This window comes from Pristiophorus japonicus, chromosome 5, assembly GCF_044704955.1.
Source record: "Pristiophorus japonicus isolate sPriJap1 chromosome 5, sPriJap1.hap1, whole genome shotgun sequence".
Taxonomy (NCBI): domain Eukaryota; kingdom Metazoa; phylum Chordata; class Chondrichthyes; family Pristiophoridae; genus Pristiophorus; species Pristiophorus japonicus.
Window position 1 is genome coordinate 14,752,659 of NC_091981.1, and position 23,829 is coordinate 14,776,487.

The following is a 23,829-nucleotide window of genomic DNA, read 5'->3' on the forward strand; positions in this document are numbered from 1 at the left end:
CCCTTTCCTGCTTTCTCTCCCTACCCCCTGATCCCTTTAGCCGTAAGGGCCATATCTAACTCCCTTTTGAATATATCTAACGAACTAGCCTCAACAACTTTCTGCGGTAGAGAATTCCATGGGTTAACAACTCTCTGAGTGAAGAAGTTTCTCCTCATCTCGGTCCTAAATGGCTTACCCCTTATCCTTAGACTGTGACCCCTGGTTCTTGACTTCCCCAGCATCGGGAACATTATTCTTGCCTCTAACTTGTCCAATCCCGTCAGAATTTTATATGTTTCTGTGAGAGCCCCTCTCATTCTTCTAAACTCCAGTGAATACAAGCCCAGTCGATCCAGTCTCTCCTCATATGTCAGTCCTACCATCCCCGGAATCAGTCTGGTGAACCTTTGCTGCACTCCCTCAATAGCAAGAACGTCCTTTCTCAGATTAGGAGACCAAACTGAACACAATATTCCAGGTGTGGCCTCACCAAGGTCCTGTACAACTGCAGTAAGACCTCCCTGCTCCTATACTCAAATCCTCTAGCTATGAAGGCCAACATGCCATTTGCCTTCTTCACCACCTACTGTACTTGCATGCCAACTTTCAATGATTGATGTACCATGACACCCATCGCCCAACGTCTCTACCACGATGCCAGGTCGCAACTGGGCCAAGGAGGCAGGAGCTCCCCGTCGGAGCGGGGCTCATGCTCTCGGTTTTGCCCACCTACCTCCCCTTGTTGGCATTTGCCTGGGTAGATGCAGGGAGGATGTTTCGTTTGGCTGGGGAGTCTAGAACCAGGGGTCACAGTCTCAGAATAAGGAGTCGGCCATTTAGGACTGAGATCAGGAGAAACGTCATCACTCAGAGGGTGGTGAATCTTTGGAATTCTTTGACCCAGAGTGCTGTGGTGGCTCAGTCATTGAGTATATTCAAGACAGAGATTGCTAGATTTTTGGATATTAAGGGAATCAAGGGATATGGAGATAGTGCAGGAAAGTGGAGTTGAGGTAGATCAGCCATGATCTTATTGAATGGTGGAGCTAACTCGAGGGGCTAAATGGCCTACTCCCGCTCTTATTTCTTATGTCCTTTGAAGGGGCTGGCCAGAGCCTCTCCTGTCCCTTATTAAACTTGGCAAAAAATCTCCAAAATGCTGGCTGCCCAGGATTACTGGGCCTCCGCTGTTAACCGGTGGGCTCCAAGGTTATGTTTGGAGACTGGTGGAATTCCTGCAGATTTTCGGGACTGGTGAGTTATCCTTAATTACTATACTGCAGTGATGAAATCAAAGAAAGATTGCATTTTACCGCACAGAAGGATTTCATTAGACACACAGAGCTTGTGCCAGCTCTCTGAAATCATCATATCCATCATCCTCGTAGGCGGTCCCTCGAACTAGGATGACTCGCTTCCACATCAGTTCACAGATGTTTCAATGAAGGACCCGAGGTTCCAGTCCTGAACTCCAGGGGTGGAAGATGCCTGTGCGTGGGTTTTTTTTAACGTGTGGTGACCGTTGCACATCAGCCACCACACGGGGCTTGACAGAGCTAGGCCTTTATCCAGTGGCAAGGGTTAACCAAGACGACTGGAGACCTGCTCTGCTGCACGGACCTAGTGCGCACACATATCGCAGCGTGGGCTGGCCCGTGCTGGCTCTGGGCCCTCGCCTCTTCTGGGCCCCGTACACTCATTCGCCGCACCTCCGCCACGATCTCTGAAATACTCTGCCGCTAAATGCCATTCCCGTACCCTTTTCCCATATTCTTTCTTCAAATATTCAATTATTTATCTACTTCCCTTTTAAACTCTATCATTAATTACGCTTCCACTGGTGTTCCTGGTATTCCAGATTCCAGAAAGACAACTCCCCTGACTTCTTCCTGCACTCTTCTGGTAATGGGCTTAAATTTATATCCACTCTTTGCATAATTCTCAAATAGCCTTCATAATTTGACCACCTTTCACAGATCACCTCTTACCCTCTTTATCTTAGTGACGAGAGCGACAGCAACTCAATTATTCCAGTCTCTGCTCAATCCATGGCAGCACACTACCCCCAATCCCATGTGCTTTAACTTTGCACATTAATCTCTTGTGTGGGACCTTGTCGAAAGCCTTCTGAAAGTCCAAATACACCACATCAACTGGTTCTCCCTTGTCCACTCTACTGGAGTTAAAAAAGGAGGGAGGGAGAAAACAGGGAATTATAGGCCAGTCAGCCTGACATCGGTCGTGGGGAAAATGATGGAATCAATTATTAAAGATGTTATTGCAGTGCATTTGGTAAGAGATGACATGATAGGTCCAAGTCAGCATGGATTTGTGAAAGGGAAATCATGCTTGACAAATCTTCTGGAATTTTTTGAGGATGTTTCCAGTAGAGTGGACAAGGGAGAACCAGTTGATGTTGTGTATTTGGACTTTCAGAAGGCTTTCGACAAGGTCCCACACAAGAGATTAAAGTGCAAAGTTAAAGCACATGGGATTGGGGGTAATGTGCTGACGTGGATTGAGAACTGGTTGGCAGGCAGGAAGCAAAGAGTAGGAGTAAATGGGTACTTTTCAGAATGGCAGGCAGTGACTAGTGGGGTACCGCAAGGTTCTGTGCTGCGGCCCCAGCTGTTTACATTGTATATTAATGATTTAGACAAGGGGATTAAATGTAGTATCTCCAAATTTGCGGATTACACTAAGTTGGGTGGCAGTGTGAACTGCGAGGAGAATGCTCTGAGGCTGCAGAGTGACTTGGATAGGTTAGGTGAGTGGGCAAATGCATGGCAGATGAAGTATAATGTGGATAAATGTGAGGTTATCCACTTTTGTGGTAAAAACAGAGAGACAGACTATTATTTGAATGGTGACAGATTAGGAAAAGGGGAGGTGCAACGAGACCTGGGTGTCATGGTACATCAGTCATTGAAGGTTAGCATGCAGGTACAGCAGGCGGTTAAGAAAGCAAATGGCATGTTGGCCTTCATAGTGAGGGGATTTGAGTACAGGGGCAGGGAGGTGTTATTACAGTTGTACAGTGCCTTGGTGAGGCCACATCTGGAGTATTGTGTACAGTTTTGGTCTCTTAACTTGAGGAAGGCCATTCTTGCTATTGAGGGAGTGAAGTGAAGGTTCACCAGACTGATTCCCGGGATGGCGGGACTGACATATCAAGAAAGACTGGATCAACTGGGCTTGTATTCACTGGAGTTCAGAAGAATGAGAGGGGATCTCATAGACATGTTTAAAATTCTGATGGGTTTAGACAGGTTAGATGCAGGAAGAATGTTCCCAATGTTGGGGAAGTTCAGAACTAGTGGTCACAGTCGAAGGATAAGGGGTAAGCCATTTAGGACCGAGATGAGGAGAAACTTCTTCACCCAGAGAGTGATGAACCTGTGGAATTCTCTACCACAGAAAGTTGTTGAGGCCAATTCACTAAATATATTCAAAAAGGAGTTAGATGTAGTCCTTACTACTACTAGGGGGATCAAGGGGTATGGCGAGAAAGCAGGAATGGGATACTGAAGTTACATGTTCAGCCATGAACTCATTGAATGGAGGTGCAGGCTTGAAGGGCCAAATGGCCTACTCCTGCACCTATTTTCTATGTTTCTATGTTTCTAAAGCTTCCCATCGATCACTAGCGTAAGCCTCTTCGATAACCCCTCTGTGGCATTGGCATACTTCCTAAAACAGGCCGCCCAATGCTCAGTACAAAATGAGGTGAATTTCCATGGAGCTCCTCCCGTTAATCCATTGTAATTTCAGCCAAAGATCCATGGAAATCCTGAAAACATGGAGCAAATTGTACATACTCTACCTTGAGGACTGGTCAATTATGGTGACTGAAGCACAAGGGAAACATTGAAAAGAAAGAAAAACTTGCATTTATATAGCGCCTTTCACGATAACCAGACATCTCAAAGCACTTTACAGCCAATTAAGTACTTTTTGGAGTGTAGTCACTGTTGCAATGTGGGAAACACAGCAGCCACCTTGTACACAGCAAGCTCCCACAATCAGCAATGCGATAATGACCAGATAATCTGTTATTGTCATGTCGATTGAGGAATAAATATTGGTCAGGACACCAGGGATAACTCCCCTGCTCTTCTTTGAAATACCGCCATGAGATCTTTGATATCTACCTGAGAAGGCAGGCAGGGCCTCGGTTTAATGTCTCTGAAAAACACCACCTCTGAAAGTGCAGCACTCTCTCAGCACTGCACTGGTCTGGAGTGTCAGCCTCAATTTATGTGCTCAAGTCCCTGGAGTGGGATTTGAACCCAGAATCTTCTGATTCAGAGGCAAGTGTGCTACCCACTGAGCCACAGCTGGCACGCAAGTTCTGAAGGCAGTGGATAGAGGGGCCATGAGATAGAACTCTTACCATTGGAAGACTGGGAAAACATACATTATTCACTCATAACTTACTAGGAAGGGACTTCATTGAGCCATCTAAAAAAATAAACAAGTTTACAAGCTAAACTGGAACATTACTTCAAGATAAACTATTACAAATGGGCAGGGGGTATAGGTTCAAAATAGTAAAGCAAATGTATTTGAGATCAGAAGGTTCTTCATGAATCATCAACACAGTGCTGACAGACCTGCGGAAATTCATCTCCCAAATTCTGGATGAGCTACAATATCCTAAAATGTAGCATCAACAAGACTGAATCCATGCTGTTTCACTCTCACTAACAGCTAAGTATGTCTGACTCCATTAACCTTCCTGGCTGACTATTCAGTGATGTGCAACCTTGAAGTTCGGTCCGTTTGTAAGGCAAACTTTATAGCTCATATCTGGCCTGTTGCCCAGGCTGCCTTCTCCCACCTCTGTAACATTGCCCACCTGATTCACACGCTCGCCCCCATCTCACTGCTCAAACATTGATCCAGACTTCTTCATCTCCCGAATCAATTTTTCAAATGCTTTCTCCGCTAACCCTCCATTCTTCCCAAACTTCAGCTAACTCCTACAGTCCTACATTCGTAACCTGTACTCTCCATTCTTCTGACTCTGAATTACTACTTATTCTCTGTTCCCTCCACTATAGTATCAGAGGCCAAGCTTTCAGCCACTATGGGGGCAATTTTAACATAACTCCCTAGGCGGGATACCTATGGGATCGGGTATTACATCCAACCTGATATTACTCTCTGTCGGTTTTACATCCAACCTGATATTACTCTCTGTCGACTTCAATGGAGTGTGAAATCGGACAAGGTGTGAATCCAGAATTGCACCCCATCTCATTAGTTCCCACCAAAACCACTGTTCTTGCTATTTCACTATCTCTCTGCCTTCAAAAGCCTCCTAAAAAACCTCCCTGAACTTCTTCACTCGCTCTTGCTGTCCACTTATCCTTCTTGTAAAACACTGATGCAAGCAGTGATACAAAAGAATTTGCCTTCAGATAAGCAATGCATCAATTATTAAATTCTCCTCCTTGTCTTCAAATCCCTCCATGGCCTCGCCCCTCCCTATCTGTGTAATCTCCTCCAACCCCACAACCTCCCGAGTTATCTGTGCTCCTCTAATTCTTCCCTCTTAGGCATCCCTGATTAGAATCACTCGAGTATTGGTGGCCATGCCTTCTGTTGCCTCGGCCCCAAGCTCTGGAACTCCCTCCCTAAACCTCTCCATCTCTTTACCTCTCTCTCCTCCTTTAAAATGCTCCTTAAAACCTCTTTGACCAAGCTTTTGGTCACCTGCCCGAAAATCTCCTTATGTGGTTCAGTGTCATGTTTCGTTTGATAACGCTCCTGTGATGCGTCTTGGGACATTTAACTAAGTTGAAGGCACTGTATAAATACAAGTCATTGTGGTTGAATTCCCACAGCTCTGAGCTTAATCTTTTACGCAAATCTTTATCAAATTCCTTTTTGGGGGCCTCAGTACACACATCGTAGGGTTTATCACAGTTGACTTTTGTTACGTTCAGAATAACTCTACAAGACTGTAGACTGTAAGCTCAAACTGTTGTGACCTTGGTCTCTTTAATGCAACTCCAGAGTGAGGAAGCAGCATGGTAGACTGCCTTTTATACCTGCTTGCACCGGGGTGTGCAGGTGACCCTTGGATCTCCAACAGGTGCACCCCCTGGTGGTAAGTCTTACACACTAGTAAAAGAACAACTTTGTTATTTTAAGCGGCAGCAGGTTTGGCATCTTCTGTATCTCCTCCAGATATATTATAACTCACCCCTCCATTCCCCTCTCCTCCCTCTCATTCCCTTCTGCTCCCTTCCCCTTACTTTTCTCCACACCCCTTTTCTCTTCCTCCTCCCCACCCCCCAAAACTTTCCCCAGTCCCGCACCCCAATCCCCACACTTCGAGCCATTCATTGGCCCATTAGGGTCTAACTCCCTACTTTTAACTTCCACCGCAGCTCGAGGCAAATTTGAAGCATTGCAGACTGTAATTAGATACCATGCAAACCTTGGCATATATAAATTGGGATACCTTTCACCTACAGTATCAGCGCCATGGAACCAAGGGTAGAGAGATTTTCTGCTCCATTTCGGTTCCAATTATACAACATTTTGGGCCTAATTTACTATCATGGGCCTGACATAAGCATTAAATGCAAATCTCAATATGTTGAAATGACAATTCCTCTGGAAAAAAAAAAGCAGAAACAGCAATCAACAATTTCTGCAGTGAAGAGGTTTGCATAAATAATACCAAGTTTAAGTTTGCTTGAACCATTTGCAAAAATGTTATTTGAGTCAATCAACGGATCAAATCAAAGCTCTGCATTCCTGCCACATCCAGTCATGAAGGTGGTGGACCATTAAACAACTAACGGGAGGAGGGGGCTCCATGAATATCCCCATCCTCAAAGATGGCGGAGCCCAGCACGCAAGTGCAAAGGACAAGACTGAAGCGTTTACAACAATCTTCAGCCAGATGTGCAGAGTGGATGATCCATATCGGCTTCCTCCTGAGGTCCCCACCATCACAGAAGCCAGTCTTCAGCCAATTTGATTCACTCCATGTGATATTAAGAAATGGCTGAGTGGATACAGCAAAGACTGCGGGACCCGACAACACCCCGGCTGTCGTGCTGAAGACTTGTGCTCCAGAACTAGCTGCGCCTCTAGCCAAGTTGTTCCAGTACAGCTACAATACTGGCATTTACTCGACAATGTGGAAAACTGCCCAGGTATGTCCGCCCCATCAGTCTACTCTCAATCATCAGCAAAGTGATGGGAGGTGTCATCGACAGTGCTATCAAGCGGCACTTACTCACCAATAAGCTGCTCAATAATGCTCAGTTTGGATTTCACCAAAAGCACATGGCTCCAGACCTTACAACCTTGGTCCAAACATGGACAAACTAGCTAAAATTTAGAGGGGAGGGGAGAGTAACTGCCCTTGACATCAAGGCAGCATTCAACAGAGTGTGACATCAAGGAGCCCTAGTAAAATTGAAGTCAATGGGAATCAGGGGGCAACTCTCCACTGACTAGAATCATATTGAGCACAAAGGACGATGGTTGTGGTAGTTGGAATTCAATCATCTCAGCCCCAGAACATCACTTCAGGAGTTCCTCAGGGCAGTGTCCTCGGCCAAACCATCTTCAGCTGCTTCATCAATGGCCTTCCCTCCATCATAACATCACAAATGCAGATGTGCACTGATGACTGCGCAGTGTTCAGTTCCATTTGCAACTCCTCAAAAAATGAAGCAGTCCATGCCTGCATGCAGCAAGACCTGGGCGACATTCAGGGTTGGCCTGATAAATGGCAATTAACATTGGCACCCCAAAATTGCCAGGCAATGACCATTTCCAACAAGAGAAAGTCTAACCACCTCTCCATGACAATTATCGGCAATGCCATCTTCAAATCCCCCATCATCAATAACTTGGGAGTCACCATTGACCAGAAACTCAATTGGACTAGGCACATAATTAATGCGGCTACAAGAGCCGGTCAGATGTTGGGTATTCTGCAGCGAATGTATCACCTCCTGACTCGCCAAAGCCTTTCCACCATCTACAAGGCACAAGTCAGGAGTGTGATGGAATACTCTTCACTTGCCTGGATGAGTGCAGCTCCAACAACACTCAAGAAACTCAACACCATCGAGGACAAAGCAACCCGCTTGATTAGCACCCCCATCCACCACCGGTGCACCGTGGCTGCAGTGTGTACCATCTACAAGGTGCACTGCAGCAACTCACCAAGGCTTCTTTGACAGCACCTCTCAAACCCACAACCTCTACTGCCTAGAAGGACAAGGGCAGCAGGGGCATGGGAACACAATCGCCTGCAAGTTGCCCTCCAGGTCACACATCATCCTGACGTTGAAATAAATCCCCATTCATTCATAGTCGCTGGGTCAAAATCCTAGAACTCCCTCCTTAACAGCACTGTGGGAGCACCTTCACCCCACGGACTGCACCGGTTCAAGAAGGCAGCTCACCACACCTTCTCAAGGGGCAATTAGCGATGGGAATAAATGCTAGCCTTGTCAGTAACGCCCACATGCCATGAACGAATATAAAAACTGCTGCCTCTTTGCCTAAGGCTGCCATGACACCTCAAATTAATGTTCTTTAATGTTTTGAGGACACAGGTGGAAGTCTTCACTCTTCAAAGACGAAAACAATTAGTCAGTGTTTATAAAGTGTCAAATCACTTATGTAACTTCTGAGGCAGTCTGCCAATTTTCTGTTGAGGTGTATTGGGAATATCTTTGTATCTTTGCAAAGTTAGTAGTATAGTGTCAGCCTTATTTTTACCCAACTTCTGCTTCTTTAGATGTATGCAATGTTGGCTTTAAATTGACATTCTAATGCAAATTTGTGACACTGTGTTGATAGTCTTAAAGGCAGCAATTACTCAGTGATAATTAGTATGTGAGAATTCAAACTGCTTAGCACAGTGTTGCCTTGTTACTGATAACTTTGTATCCCAGTGACCTGCGGCTGGAAAAACCCTCAGACAAATCAAAATGTATGTTTTAAGCCCAACATTAAGAGCAGAAATTGCACCAAGTGAACACTGGACACACTTAGACCAGATTCCTCCCTCCACACACTGTGGGTTACATTTCAAATGTACTTTTGCCACAAAATGTTATTAATACCAAGTTAGTAATAAGGAGTAAGACAAAACATGTAAAACATAAGAACCATAAAAAATAGGAGCAAAGTAGGCCATTCGGCCCCTCGAGCCTGCTCCACAATTCAATAAAATCATGGCTGATCTGATCTTGGCCTCAACTCCACCTTCCTGCCTGTTCCCCATAACATAAGAACATAAGAACATAAGAATTAGGAACAGGAGTAGGCCATCTAGCCCCTCGAGCCTGCTCCGCCATTCAATAAGATCAAGGCTGATCTGGTCGTGGACTCAGCTCCACTTACCCGCCCTCTCCCCATAACCCTTAATTCCCTTATTGCTTAAAAATCTATCTATCTTTGACTTGAAAACATTCAATGAGCTAGCCTCAACTGCTTCCTTGGGCAGAGAATTCCACAGATTCACAACCCTCTGGGAGAAGAAATTCTTTCTCAACTCGGTTTTAAATTGGCTCCCCCGTATTTTGAGGCTGTGCCCCCTAGTTCTAGTCTCCCCTACCACTGGAAACAACCTCTCTGCCTCTATCTTGTCTATCCCTTTCATGATTTTAAATGTTTCTATAAGATCACCCCTCATCCTTCTGAACTCCAAGGAATAAAGACCCAGTCTACTCAATCTATCATCATAAGGCAACCCCCTCATTTCTCGAATCAGCCTAGTGAATCGTCTCTGTACCCCTTCCAAAGCTAGTATATCCTTCCTTAAGTAAGGTGACCAAAACTGCACACAGTACTCCAGGTGCGGCCTTACCAATACCTTATACAGTTGCAGCAACACCTCCCTGCTTTTGTACTCCATCCCTTTCGCAATGAAGGCCAACATTCCATTTGCCTTCCTGATTACTTGCTGCACCTGCATACTAACTTTTTGGGATTCATGCACAAGGACCCCCAGGTCCCTCTGCACCACAGCATGTTTTAATTTCTCCCCATTCAAATAATATTCCCTTTTACTGTTTTTTTTCCCAAGGTGGATGACCTCACACTTTCCGACATTGTATTCCATCTGCCAAACCTTAGTCCATTCGCTTAACCTATCCAAATCTCCTTGCAGCCTCTCTGAGTCCTCTACACAACCCGCTTTCTCACTAATCTTAGTGTCATCTGAAAATTTTGTTGCACTACACTCTGTCCCCTCTTCCAGGTCATCTATGTATATTGTAAACAGTTGTGGTCCCAGTACTGATCCCTGTGGCACACCACTAACCATTGATTTCCAACCGGAAAAGGACCCATTTATCCCGACTATCTGCTTTCTGTTCGCCAGCCAATTCTCTATCCATGCTAATACATTTCCTCTGACTCCGCGTACCTTTATCTTCTGCAGTAACCTTTTGTGTGGCACCTTATCGAATGCCTTTTGGAAATCTAAATACACCACATCCATCGGTACACCTCTATCCACCATGCTCGTTATATCCTCAAAGAATTCCAGAAAGTTAGTTAAACATGATTTCCCCTTCATGAATCCATGCTGCGTCTGCTTGATTGCACTATTCCTATCCAGATGTCGCGCTATTTCTTCCTTAATGATAGTTTCAAGCATTTTTCCCACTACAGATGTTAAACTAACCGACCTATAGTTACCTGCCTTTTGCCTGCACCCTTTTTTAAACAGAGGCGTTACATTAGCTGCTCTCCAATCCGCTGGTACCTCCCCAGAGTCCAGAGAATTTTGGTAGATTATAACGAATGCATCTGCTATAACTTACGCCATCTCTTTTAATACCCTGGGATGCACTTCATCAGGACCAGGGGACTTGTCTACCTTCAGTCCCATTTGCCTGTCCAGCACTACATCCCTAGTGATAGTAATCATCTCAAGGTCCTCCCTTTCCACATTCCTATGACCAGCAATTTTTGGCATGGTTTTTGTGTCTTCCACTGTGAAGACGGAAGCAAAATAATTGTTTAAGGTCTCAGCCATTTCCACATTTCCCAATATTAAATCCCCCTTTTCATCTTCCAAGGGACCAACATTTACTTTCGTCACTCTTTTCCATTTTATATATCTGTAAAAGCTTTTACTATCTGTTTTTATGTTTTGCGCAAGTTTACCTTCATAATCTATCTTCCCTTTCTTTATTTCTTTTTTAGTCACTCTTTGCTGTTGCTTAAAATTTTCCCAATCCTCTAGTTTCCCACTAACCTTGGCCACCTTATACGCATTGGTCTTTGATTTGATACTTTCCTTTATTTCCTTGGTTATCCACGGCTGGTTATCTCTTCTCTTGCCGCCCTTCTTTTTCACTGGAATATATTTTTGTTGCGCATTATGAAAGAGCTCCTTAAAAGTTCTCCACTGTTCTTTAATTGTGCCACCGTTTAGTCCTTGTTTCCAGTCTACTTTAGCCAACTCTGCCCTCATCCCACTGTAGTCCCCTTTGTTTAAGCATAGTACGCTCGTTTCTGACACAACTTCCTCATCCTCAATCTGTATTACAAATTCAACCATATTGTGATCACTCATTCCGAGTGGATCTTTTAACCCTTGACTCCCCTGTAGTTCAAAAATCTGTCTATCTCCACCTTGAATATATCCAATGACTCAGCCTCCACAGCTCTCTTGGGTAGAGAATTCCATACATTCACAACCCTCTGAGAGAAGAAATCCTTCCTCAGCGCATTCTTAAATGGGTGACCCCTTATTCTGAAACTATACCCCCCCCAGTTCTAGATTCCCCCACGAGGGGAAAAATCCTCTCAGCATCTACCCTGTCAAGCCCCCTCAGAATCTTATATATATCAATAAGATCACCTCTCATTCTTCTAAACTCCAATAAGTATCGGCCCAATCTGCTCAATCTTTGTTCAGAAGACAACCTTTTCATCTCAGGAATCAATCGAGTGAACCTTCTCTGAACTGGCTCCAAAGCCAGTATATCCCTCCTTAAATAAGGAGGCAAAAACTGTACGCATTACGCTAGGTGTGGTCTCACCAATGCATGTAAATGTATACTTGAGAGAGTTAGTAACGTCCGTGGGAATTATTTATTTTAGTTGCCATGTCTGACAACAACGTAACAAGTACAGGGAGGATTCCTCTGGTCAGTGCTTCTCGAAAAAACAGAATTGAATTCATTCTGAATGCATTTCAAACGCACCAGAATCTCCCCACGTGTAACAATGGCCCTGAAATTCCGAGGAGGGCTTCCCATGGGTAAATCCTGAAAAAAATAGAAATAAACTGCGCACTTGCCTGGAGCTGCTGCGCAAGTTGGGACTTCCGATTCACAGGCCTCCTCTCCCAACGACGCACAGCATGTGCACGTCAGCACGTCAGCCGGAGTCACGTGTGGCTGGACACCCAATCACAGGTAAGTATTTTCTCATTCATAGTAATAGGAGATTTTAATGGACATTTGCAGGGCAAGATATTCTTAAATATTGGAAATCTTGCCCTGCAAGTGTCCTCGCTCCAGGGATATGGAGGATCTGTCAAGCCAGAAACTTGACAGATCGGAAAAGCCGGTTTTCAGGGCATGCGCATTGCGCGCCGAGAACCGGCTTTTCTGATGCCTTCCCGGGTCCGTACACACTCCGTACGGACCCGGGACATCGGAATTTCAGGGCCATTACGCTGCAAACACAGGAAATCATTCAGCAACAAAGAGTTTCAGGACATCTTGTCCCTGAAAGCGCACACCTATTCTGGTAGAATCCCCACTCCCGTCCATTGTAAGTCTAGTGGAAGTCCACTGGAACGGTCACAAACTCATTGGGATCTGACTATGTTGCAGCAAGAAAATGCCTATCTTGTGGCACAAATCCGACAATGATCTTGTTGGAGGATCTGTGCTGAGGCTGGATTTGATTTTAGAAAGAATTTGTGCAGTGGAGAACTTTGCTCTGCATTTCACTGAACACATACCTGACTTGGAAATCATGTAATTGTAGAAATTTGCAGCACAGAAGGAGGCCATTTCGGCCCATCGTGTCCGCACCAGTTGAAAAAACAGCAATCCAACCTAATCCCACTTTCCAGCTGTTGGTCCGTAGCTCTTGGTGTTAGCGCGCGCCTAGGCAAAATACATTTTGCGCCCTGTTAGTGCCTCCCAGAATATTTATTTCATTCCTGATGAAATTCTTCATAGCTCCCTCATAGTTTAACATTGTCCCTCACAAATAAAATAACATGGGTCGTGTCATGTATGAATAAAGAGTCTGACCAGATACTGTGAGCTCAAAGTAAAGTGTGACCTTCGTCTTTTATTGCAGGTCTCCAGAGTGCCTCGCCAGCCTGTGAGGCCTCCTTAAGTACAGGTGCTCCCAAGGGATTGTGGGATCTCTTGGGACTCTAGGGGATGAGCCCTCCGGTGGTTACGCAAGGCATTTACAGGTTTACATATATAACAGATAGCAACACTGTTCTCAATGGAAATCTGCCATATAAGTTATATGCAATGTAACTTACAGCTCTCCAGCTCGCCAAAATGTTGGAACATAGAACCATAGAATCATAGAAATTTACAGCACATTCGGCCCATCATGTCCGTGCCGGCCAACAAAAAGCTATCCAGCCTAATCCCACTTTCCAGCTCTTGGTCCGTAGCCATGTAGTTTACCACACTTCAAGTGCACATCCAGGTACTTTTTAAATCTGGTGAGGGTTTCTGCCTCTACCATCCTTTCAGGCAGTGAGTTCCAAACCCCCACCACCCTCTGGGTAAATAAAGTTCTCCTCAACTCCCCTCTAATCCTCCAACCAATTGCTTTAAATTTATGCCCCTTGGTTATTGCAGTGCCAATTTACAGGGAGCCTTTGTGAGGCAAAGCTTCTGTACCCCTCTTCAAGGCCTATGATGCAAAGGAGGGTGGGCAGGGTCACTAACCCGGGAATTCTCCACCTTGACCCTCAGCCGAGACTGGGCGCACGTTGGGTTCACGTGCACCAGGTCTTGCCACGCACACTTGCCCGATCGGGAGCAAGTGGGCCCCACTCGGAGGGTTCGGGGCAAGGTTACCTGATGATCGAGGTGGGCCAAAAATTGTCGGGGTCGGGGAGAGTGGGGCTTGAAATGGTCCCTTTGTAAGTCGGCTGCTTGGACACCCAGGTGTTCTTCTAAAAGGCACGTGTGGGCGGGGGTGCAGGGGGAGGGGTTGTGAGGTGGGGAGATGGTGGGGCGGGAGACAGAGTACCACCCCGGGCCGAACACATAACACCTGGGTTCTATGGTAGAGAGGTGCCGTAGATGCCCCCCTCACTGAGGAAAACATTGTTTGAAGACTATGCCCTCAAATCTGCCACCAAGCTCATGGTCTACAGAGCTGTAGTGATACCCGCCCTTCTGTATGGCTCAGAGACATGGATCATGTACAGTAGACACCTCAAGTTGCTGGAGAAATACTACCAACGATGTCTCCGCAAGCTCCTTCAAATCTCCTGGAAGGACAGACGCTCCAACATTAGTGTCCTCGACCATCCCCAGCATTGAAGCACTGACCGCACTCAATCAACTCCGCTGGGCAGGCCACATTGTCCGCATGCCAGACATGAGACTCACAAAGCAAGTGCTCTACTCGGAAATCCTTCACGTCAAATGATCCAAAGGTGGTCAGAGGAAACGTTTCAAGACACCCTCAAAGTCTTCCTGATAAAGTGCGACATCCCCACCGACATCTGGGAGTCCCTGGCCAAAGACTACCTATCCTAAGTGCAGGAAGTGCATCTGGGAGGGCGCTGAGCATCTCGAGTCTCGTCGGCAAGAGCATGCAGAAATCAAGTGCAGGCAGCAGAAAGAGCGTGCGGCAAACCAGTCCCACCCACCCTTTCCCTCAACGACTATCTGTCCCACCTGTGACAGGGACTGTGGCTCTCGTATTGGACTGTACAGCCATCTAAGAACTCATGTTTAGAGTGGAAGCAAGCCTTCCTCGATTCGAGGAACTGCCTATGCCCCATTCACAGCATGACCTGCAGCTGAGTTCTGTTCCCTGCAGATTTTCTCCGTCATTAAATTCATCTTGTAAAAATGGAAATTTTGCTGAGCATCTTGCACATTGCTTGATCAGTTTTGTCTGCACTGTGAAATGCCAGAATTATTGCTCACAACTTGCTTTAATCAACACCTCATGCTGAGCAACGAACTCCGATATCTCATGCCATCCATTCCTGCTGCTGTCATCCAATCTAATGGTCTCTTTCCAGGACACAGCTGAAGTACCATTCCATGGATTGCGTTCAACAAGGGAAGCAATATATAACAAGGTCATGTTAATAAGTGTTATAGACATTTTAATAAAAGAATATTAACTGAAAGCCACAATACATGAAACAGTTTGTTTAAAAATCCATGTGACATGTATTACTACAGACAATAAATGCCACTCACACAAAGGGATAATAAATCCCCTGGAGCAATCAGTAGCCCTTCCGAAGAAGTGCTGAAGTAAATGTTTGCCTGCATGGGCGTATAATTGCCAAAGCACCTCTTTACATTTATGTACTGCTGATTTAACGAAAGCAATGCTATTCATTTGTCAAGTGTGCCGAACTAGATTACCATTAGGGTGCAACGGTGAATGTAACTCATAGATCCTCCCTGTCTTCAGATAACGGCAATGTCTCAATAATGATGAGCTCATCTCGAGGCAATCGAGGAATGCTATGGGGGCTCTTCATTTAGTCATTGTGCAGTCCAGCAATAGAGGAAACAGCATTTCTTTCAAGGATTGCTGAACATGATAGGAAATAAATCCATGACGATTAAGCATTCGCCTGTCCAATCACTGCAATAGAAAGAAGGAAAGAAAGAAAGAAGGAACATAAGAACATCGGAACATAAGGAATAGGAGCTGGAGTAGGCCATTTGGCCCCTCAAGCCTGCTCCGCCATTCAATAAGATCATGGCTGATCTGATCATGGACTCAGCTCCACGTCCCTGCCCACTCCCCATAAACTTTTATTCCCTTATCACTCAAAAATGTGTCTCTCTCCGCCTTAAATATATTCAATGACCCAGCCTCCACAGCTCTCTGGGACGGAGAATTCCACAGATTTACAACCCTCTGAGAGAAGAAATTGTCCTCATCTCAGTTTTAAATGGGCAGCCCCTTATTCAGAAACTATGCCCCCTAGTTCTAGTTTCCCCTACGAGTGGAAATATCCTCTCTACATTTATCATGTTGAGCCCCCTCATTACCTTATATATTTCAATAAGTTCACCTCTCATTCTTCTGGACTCCAATGTGTATCGGCCCAAACTACTCAACCTATCCTCATAAGTCAACCCCCTCATCTCCAGAATCAACCGAGTGAACCTTCTCTGAAGAGCCTCCAATGCAAGTATATCCTTCCTTAAATACGGAGAACAAAACTGTACACAGTACTCCAGGTGTGGCCTCACCAATACCCTGTACAGTTGTACCAGGACTTCTCTGCTTTTATACTCTATCCCCCTTCCAAAAAAGACCAGCATTCCATTTGCCTTCCTGATTACCTGCTGTATCTGCATACTAACCTTTAGTGTTTCATGTACAAGGACCCGAGGTCCCTCTGTACTGCAGTATTTTGTAATTTTTCTCCATTTAAATAATAATTTGCTTTTTTATTGTTTCTGTCAAAGTGGATAACCTCACATTTACCCACATTATACTCGATCTTCCAAATTTTTACCCAATCACTTAGCCTGTCTATATCCCTTTGCAGATTTTTTTGTGTCCTCCTCACTATTTGCTTTCCCACTCATCAACAAACTTGAATATATTACACTCAGTTCCTTCATCCATGTCATTAATATAGATTGTAAATAGTTGAGGCCCCAGCACCGATCCCTGAGGCACCCCAATAGTTACTGGTTGCCAAGCAGGAAATTATCCATTTATCCCGACTCTCTGTTTTCTGTTAGTTAGTCAGTCCTCTATCCATGCTAATATATTACCCCCAGCCCCGTGAACTTTTATCTTGTGCAGTAACCTTTTATGTGGCACCTTATCGAATGCCTTCTGGAAATCCAAATGCACCACATCCACTTGTTCCCCCTTTCCACCCTGCTCGTTACATCCTCAAAGAACTCCAGAAAATTTGTCAAACATGATTTTCCTTTCATAAAACCATGCTGACTCTGCTTGATTGAATTATGCTTTTCCAAATGTCCTGCTACTGCTTCCATAATAATGGACTCCAGCAGTTTCCCAACGACAGATAGTTGGACCAGTGATAGGAATGAAAGAAAGAAGGTAGGAAAGAAAGAAGGAACAAAAGGAAGCAGGCAAGAGAGAAAGAAAGAAAGAAAGACTTGCATTTATAAAATGCCATTCACAATGATCGGATATCCAAAATGAAATTTGCAGCCAATTAAATACTTTTGGAGTGTGGTTACTGTTGTAATATAGGAAACGCAGCAGCCAATTTACGCACAGCAAGCTCCCACAAATAGCAATGTGATAATAACCAGATAATCTGTTTTAGTGATGTTGAATGAGGGATAAATATTGGTAGTAAATATTACGTCTGGTGGTCATGAATATTTACTACTTCTGGTGGTCATGAATGTTGCTACATAAATGCAAGTCTGTTTGTCTTTCTTTCTCTCTTTCTGGTCATTAAAGTTTTAGATTTTTTTTTTCCGTAAGATTTTAAGTTAAAATTTGTTTTTTTAATTTAAAAAGCCAAGGGGGTAATTTTAACTTAACCCATCTGGTAGGTAACTGATGGGATTGGACCAGCCAACTGTGTTACACCTCGCCCGATTCATCCCCAAAATACTTGGATTCAGAAAAACAAGACTAATATTTTACCCACTGCTGCTAGTATTAGGGACGCTTTCGCTATGCAGCATTTTTCCATGTCACTTGAAGATGTCACGGCAGAAATTAGTCAGATGGCCAGACTCGTCGCTGTACATGACAGTGTGTGGCCCAACCCATTGGCCTGAATTTGGCCAGAAATTGGGGTTTTGGCCTTGTTAATAGTTGCAGTGTCTGTCGCGGGTTCATGGGGAGCTCACACAGTCCAATTGCTGACTGTCGGTCCACATGTCTCGGCAGCAGTGGCCAGAAGTTAAGTCCCTGGAGTGGGATGGAAGGTGGAGCACGGAAGCATACCAGTCCCTCATACCTCCACAGGAAGCCGTTTATTACTCAATTTGAATTTCAGTAAAAGAATGAAGAATCCTGAGCCGTAGCAGTAACCTGCTCTATTCATCATACATTACCTTTACAGAGGGGTCCTTCAACAGGCATTGGACCCCTAATTAACGTAAGCAAGGGGCATAACGGCACATTTTTGGCCGCCTCTTGGAATGCCTGCACACCACCGCATCATCATAGGCAGTCCCTCGGAATTGAGGAAGACTTGCTTCCACTCTTAAAGATGAGTCCTAAGGTGGCTGACTAGACCAATACTGGAACCACAGTCTCTGTCACAGGTAGGACAGATAGTCATTGAGGGAAAGGGTGGGTGGGACAGGTTTGCCGCACGCTCCTTCCGCTGCCTGTGCTTGGTTTCTACATGAGGTGCTCAGTGCCCTCCCAGATGCACTTCCTCCACTTAGGGCGGTCTTTGACCAGAGATTCCCAGGTGGGGATGTTGTACTTTTTCATGGAGGCTTTGAGGGTGTCCCTGTAATGTATCCTCTGCCAACCTTTGGCTCGCTTGCCGCCTACACCAATAGTAACAGTGGTGCTTGTAATGCAGCCCCGATCTGTCGGAGGGCCACTATGGCCAAAAATTGGTCCTATTTGCCCCTGATTTCCATCCAGAAAATGAATGCCATGACTACCAGAATAGGTCAAAGATTGGGTATTCTGCAGCAAGTCGCTCACCTCCTGCCGATCCAAAGCCTCTCCACCACCCTTGCACAAGTCAGGAGTGCGATGGAATACTCTCTCCACTTGCCTGGATGAGTGCAGCTGCAACAACACTCAAGAAGTTCGACACCATCCAGGACAAAGCAGTTCGCTTAATCGGCAGCCCATCCATCACTTTAAACATTCACTCCCTCCACCACCGGCGCACCGGGGCTGCAGTGTGCACCATCTACAAGATGTACTGCAGCAACTCGCCAAGGCTTCTTCGACAGCACCTCCAAAACCCGCTACCTTTACCGCCTAGAAGGACAAGGGCAGCAGGCACATGGGAACACCACCACCTCCAGATTCCCCTCCAAGTCACACACCATCCTGACTTGAAAATATATCGCCGTTCCTTCATCGGCGCTGGGTCAGAATCCTGGAACTCCCTCCTGAACAGCACTGTGGGAGCAACTTCACCACAGCGACTGCATCGGTTCAAGAAGGCAGCTCACCACCACCTTCTCAAGGGTAACAAGGGATGGGCAATAACAATCATATCCTCAGAATTAATATTAAACAAATGTATAACGTGATAAATTTGTATTTCAAATTCAAATATATTTGCAAAATAATTTAATTTGTTTAATTTGTTTAATTGTAATGCATTCAAGTTAAGTCACATTTTGTGAGTTGTAAACAAATTTACTTTTATGCATATTTATTCAAATTGGTTAGTTATTTTTAAGATATATATAGCAATTTTAAAAATTCAAAAACAAATGTAAATTTTAATGTATAACATAAGACTCTGACTCCCTTTCTCTTAGGTAATGATTAATTATACATCTTTCAATTTAACAAGAACATAATTTGTAATTAAAAGGTTTACATATCAAAGTTAGACAAAACATTTCTGAATTAATGAGTAGCTTTAACATTAATTTTTAAATTGATTAAAATCATCCTGAATTAAATCATGCTTGTATGAAATAATTATAATCAACAACTTGTTTGTGAATTAATTTGTAAATCTATTGATTCATTTTAAGTTTAATATGTTTTGAGTCTCCCTCACATTTCTCTGTGACTCCATTCCTGCACCAGGGCTTCTGAAATGCTTTGGGCTGGATTTTCAGTTGTCTCACGCCTCAGTTAGCGGCCAGAGGGGGCGTTAATGGGAGCATAAACGGTTACCAACCGAAAATTCATTGTAGGCTCACCAAGGGCGCAAACCATTAGCAATGGGTCTGCAAAATGTACTGATCAAACTTTCGTTAGCACCCCGCTCCAGCTCTGGTGTGCAGCGGTTGACTTATCGCCCCTCTCAGCTCGTCGAACGATTCTGATGAATTTCTGGGTGGGAGGCGCAAACTTTTTCGGGGTGCCAAAGTACCGCTCCGCCTGGATTAATGCTGCGACAGAGTCGGGACTGAATTTCTCCCCCCCTTGTTTTGTCAGCTGCCTGAGGTCCTCTCCGCAATGATTGACCAGGCCCTTGACCGAGTCAATACCAGTTCCTATGTTTCTCCTCTCATCCTCTTCTCCTCCTTCGACAAACTTGACAGGGTCCCTCCCCTCCCTCCCCTCCCTCCCCCCTCCCGCTCCCATCTGGTCTGGCATTCCACCCTGCAGCCTCTGCATTTTATCGATCATTTTCCGGCAACTCTGTCACATCTGAAGAGATCCTAGCACCAAACGTTTCCCTCCCCCTCCCTCCCCTCACAGCCAATCCCCTGCCTTCCAGTTGAAATGCTCCTTTCACCACATCCGAGTTCACGCTGTGGCTCAGTGGGTAACCCACTCGCTTCTGACTCAGAAGGTTGTGGGTTCAAATCCTGCTCCAGGGACTTGAGTGCAAAAATCTAGGCTGACACACTCCAGTGCAGTGCTGTGCTGAGGGTGAGTCGGCAAAGTCGGTCTGCTGACAGACAGGCAGACGTGGAACTGGACATGGTGGGAATGTCCAGGCAGAGCATTCAACTCACCTGTCAGCTCCTTGATGTCCCGGGCAGGATTCTGGTGACCATCAACAAGTTCACTGCGACCATTATGGAGGTAGAGTGGCAGATTGTCAGTGTGGGCTGCGAGGCCATCAATGCCCACATGAAACTGCTGGGCTCCACCAGTTACGCTGGACTCCCCAGTGTGACACCCAGCCACACCTCCACACTACCTGTGACTGGCGACGCCGATCAAGAGGCTCACCAGTCAGAAGCTGGGCCTTCCATGCCACGAGCTGATCCAGTGCATCTCCAGACGGCGTCTCTAATGTCTATTCCCCCCAATTCAGCAGGACTCTGGCCACCTTGCCGCACGAAGGCTTGGTGCCACTTTGGGTACGGGCATGAGGCAAGGAAAGGGGCTAAGGGTGTGGGAGGGAAAAGACAGTTGGGGCAGGGATTGTTGTTGTTGTTGTTGTTTTATTAACATTTTCAAAGTTTCCCAATTCTGTTCATAAATTTATAAAAGTTCACCATGTTTCATACATTTTATTAAAGTTTCACAATTATGTTTACAAAGTTCAAAAAGTTTACAATGTTTAATGCATTTTTTTTTCACCTTAACCATTCCTGTGTCATGTCTCATTTGCAGAATAAGAGGGGGAATAGTCAACATGGTGGGATCGAGTGGCCAAGCAATGGTCAAACCTGCCGTTCACTCTTCAAGCAAAACGTTGAATTATGAGCTGCTGACGTAAGGTTTTTGCAGTGGCGAAAGCTCCACGAGGCCTCCTCTGTGGTTGTGGTGGTGGTGGTGGCATGGGTTCCTTGCCAGGCTCCTCTTCCTCATCTTCCTTCTCCTCCTCCACCCCTCCTCTCCTGAGGTGATCCTGCAACCCCCATTGGCAAATCCTGACCCCTTATGATGGCTAAGTTGTGTAGCATTCAGCACACCACAATGAACTCAACGACCTGCTAAGGGGAGTATTGCAGGCAACCTCCAGAGTGGTCCAGGCATTGGAAGCGCTGCTTGAGCACTCCAACTGTCTGTTCGAAGCAGTTGCGTGTGGCTGCATGGCTCTCATTGTAGCGATGCTAGGCTTCTGTCTGAGGGCTCCGGTGCGGGGGGTCATGAGCCAGGTGGCAAGGCTGTAACTTTTGTCCCCCAGCATCCAGCTCTGGCTTTGTGGTTGACGCTGGAGCAGGCCTGAGATAGTGCTCTCACGCAAGATGAAAGCATCATGGATGCTCCCTGGATATTGGCCATTGACCGCCAATGATGCACTGAGTATGGTCACAGACGATCTGTACATTAATGGAGTGGAATCCCTTTCGGTTTCGGTAAACCTCTGGATTGTGTAAAGGTGCTCGCAGGGCGATGTGCGTACTGTCAAGGGCACCCTGAACATTGGAGAGGCCAGCAATTCATGCAAAACCCAGAGTCTTCTCATTTTGGGTCTCCTTGATCATTGGGAAGTTTATGAAGTCCGTCTTGCGTGTGTAGTCACCTGGCAAATGCAGCTATGTGTAGCGTGCTGTGAGATGGTGCATATGTCCCCCGCTGATGCCTGAAAGGAGACAAAGTCATAGAAGGCAAATGCCGCAGTCACCTTCATCTCGACGGACAGTACAGTCCTGTTGGCACTGGTAGGCTGTAGGTCTATGAGCTGGCATATCTTTGTCAGCACGTTTTTTCAGAAGTGCAGCCTCCTAATGCACTGTGCCTCAGAGAGCTGCAGGTATGAGCGATGTTCGTGGGGGGTGATGGCTCCTCCCCATACGTCTGCGACCTCTTCGATTATCTTCAAAATGATAATCAATAAGCCTTCTTGCAGCTCGACACCGTATAAATATAGCAGCCAGGAATAATGGCTGACATAGTAATGCTCCATCTTTGAAAATGTCCTGAAATGTCCTTTAAAACGAACTATAAACTCACATAAAACTTCAGTATGAAAAACACGGCCTTCTTCTCCCAATTCTTTTTATGCGCTCCACTTCTGCTCCGTTTTCAAGATGGCGCTTTTAGCGCTGGGTGCAACTGCTTTTTGCTGCTGGGTTCCCGGGCAGACAATAAATCGGGTGATATGGCCGATAGTTCCGTCCGGGGCATCAGTGCAGCGTTGCACGCCAATTGACTGTCTTCCAAATGGTGAAAACGTCGGGTGGGCGCTAAGTTTTAGCGCCTCAGCGAAACCATTGGCGAAAGTTGTGCCCGGCTGCAAAATGTTGTGCGCCTCCTTTCACGCCAAAACTAAAATTGTTTTTGCACCCGCCCATATGCGAACCGGGTCGCAAACCCCTCAAAAATCCAGGCCGACATGTACGAACCAACTGTTACACTGTTCTCACCTTCCATCCCGCAATGTGCCATCGTTTTCAACTTGGACACGCTGAGCATCAGTCCACAGGATCAATGCGAAGACATGAAAGTAAAGACAAATGTGATATATTCACAGAGCACAGCACACACAGCACCTAACATGACAGGCAGCTCTCTTGGAAGTCTCCGGAAATTTGCCTGGTTCTGTTTATTATTAACCCTGCACTTGCAGTACACAATACGTCCACATCCACATTGTGGAGCTACAAACACTATAAGCTTACAGACATTACACTTCTCCCTCCTTAATGAAGAAGCCATCATAAAAACATCATACATAACTTTCACGTTTATACATAACACAGGATATAAACTTATTTTTTTTCCACATTTACAAATTTAATTTTACCACTTGTTTTCTATTTCGAAGAGGATACCTTCGCTCTCGAATAGAACCTTCCAAACATGGTATCGTTTTCACACTCATTCGAGGCTCATCTAGAGGTACGTTTTCCTCCACGGAATTTCCTTGATTTTCCTTTTAACTCACTCTAACTTCAGGCTCTTTGTTTTCCTGACTCGGACTCAGACTTTCATTCTGATTCTCTCCTGGATTTGTTTCCAGTACATTGGATTCAAGATTTGCTACTGGTGTATCAAAAGTATCTGATGAATCAGAAATAATTGAATTATTGCAACCTTCAACTCCTTCCATGTCTGAAGGTAAAATATGATCAATATGACCAA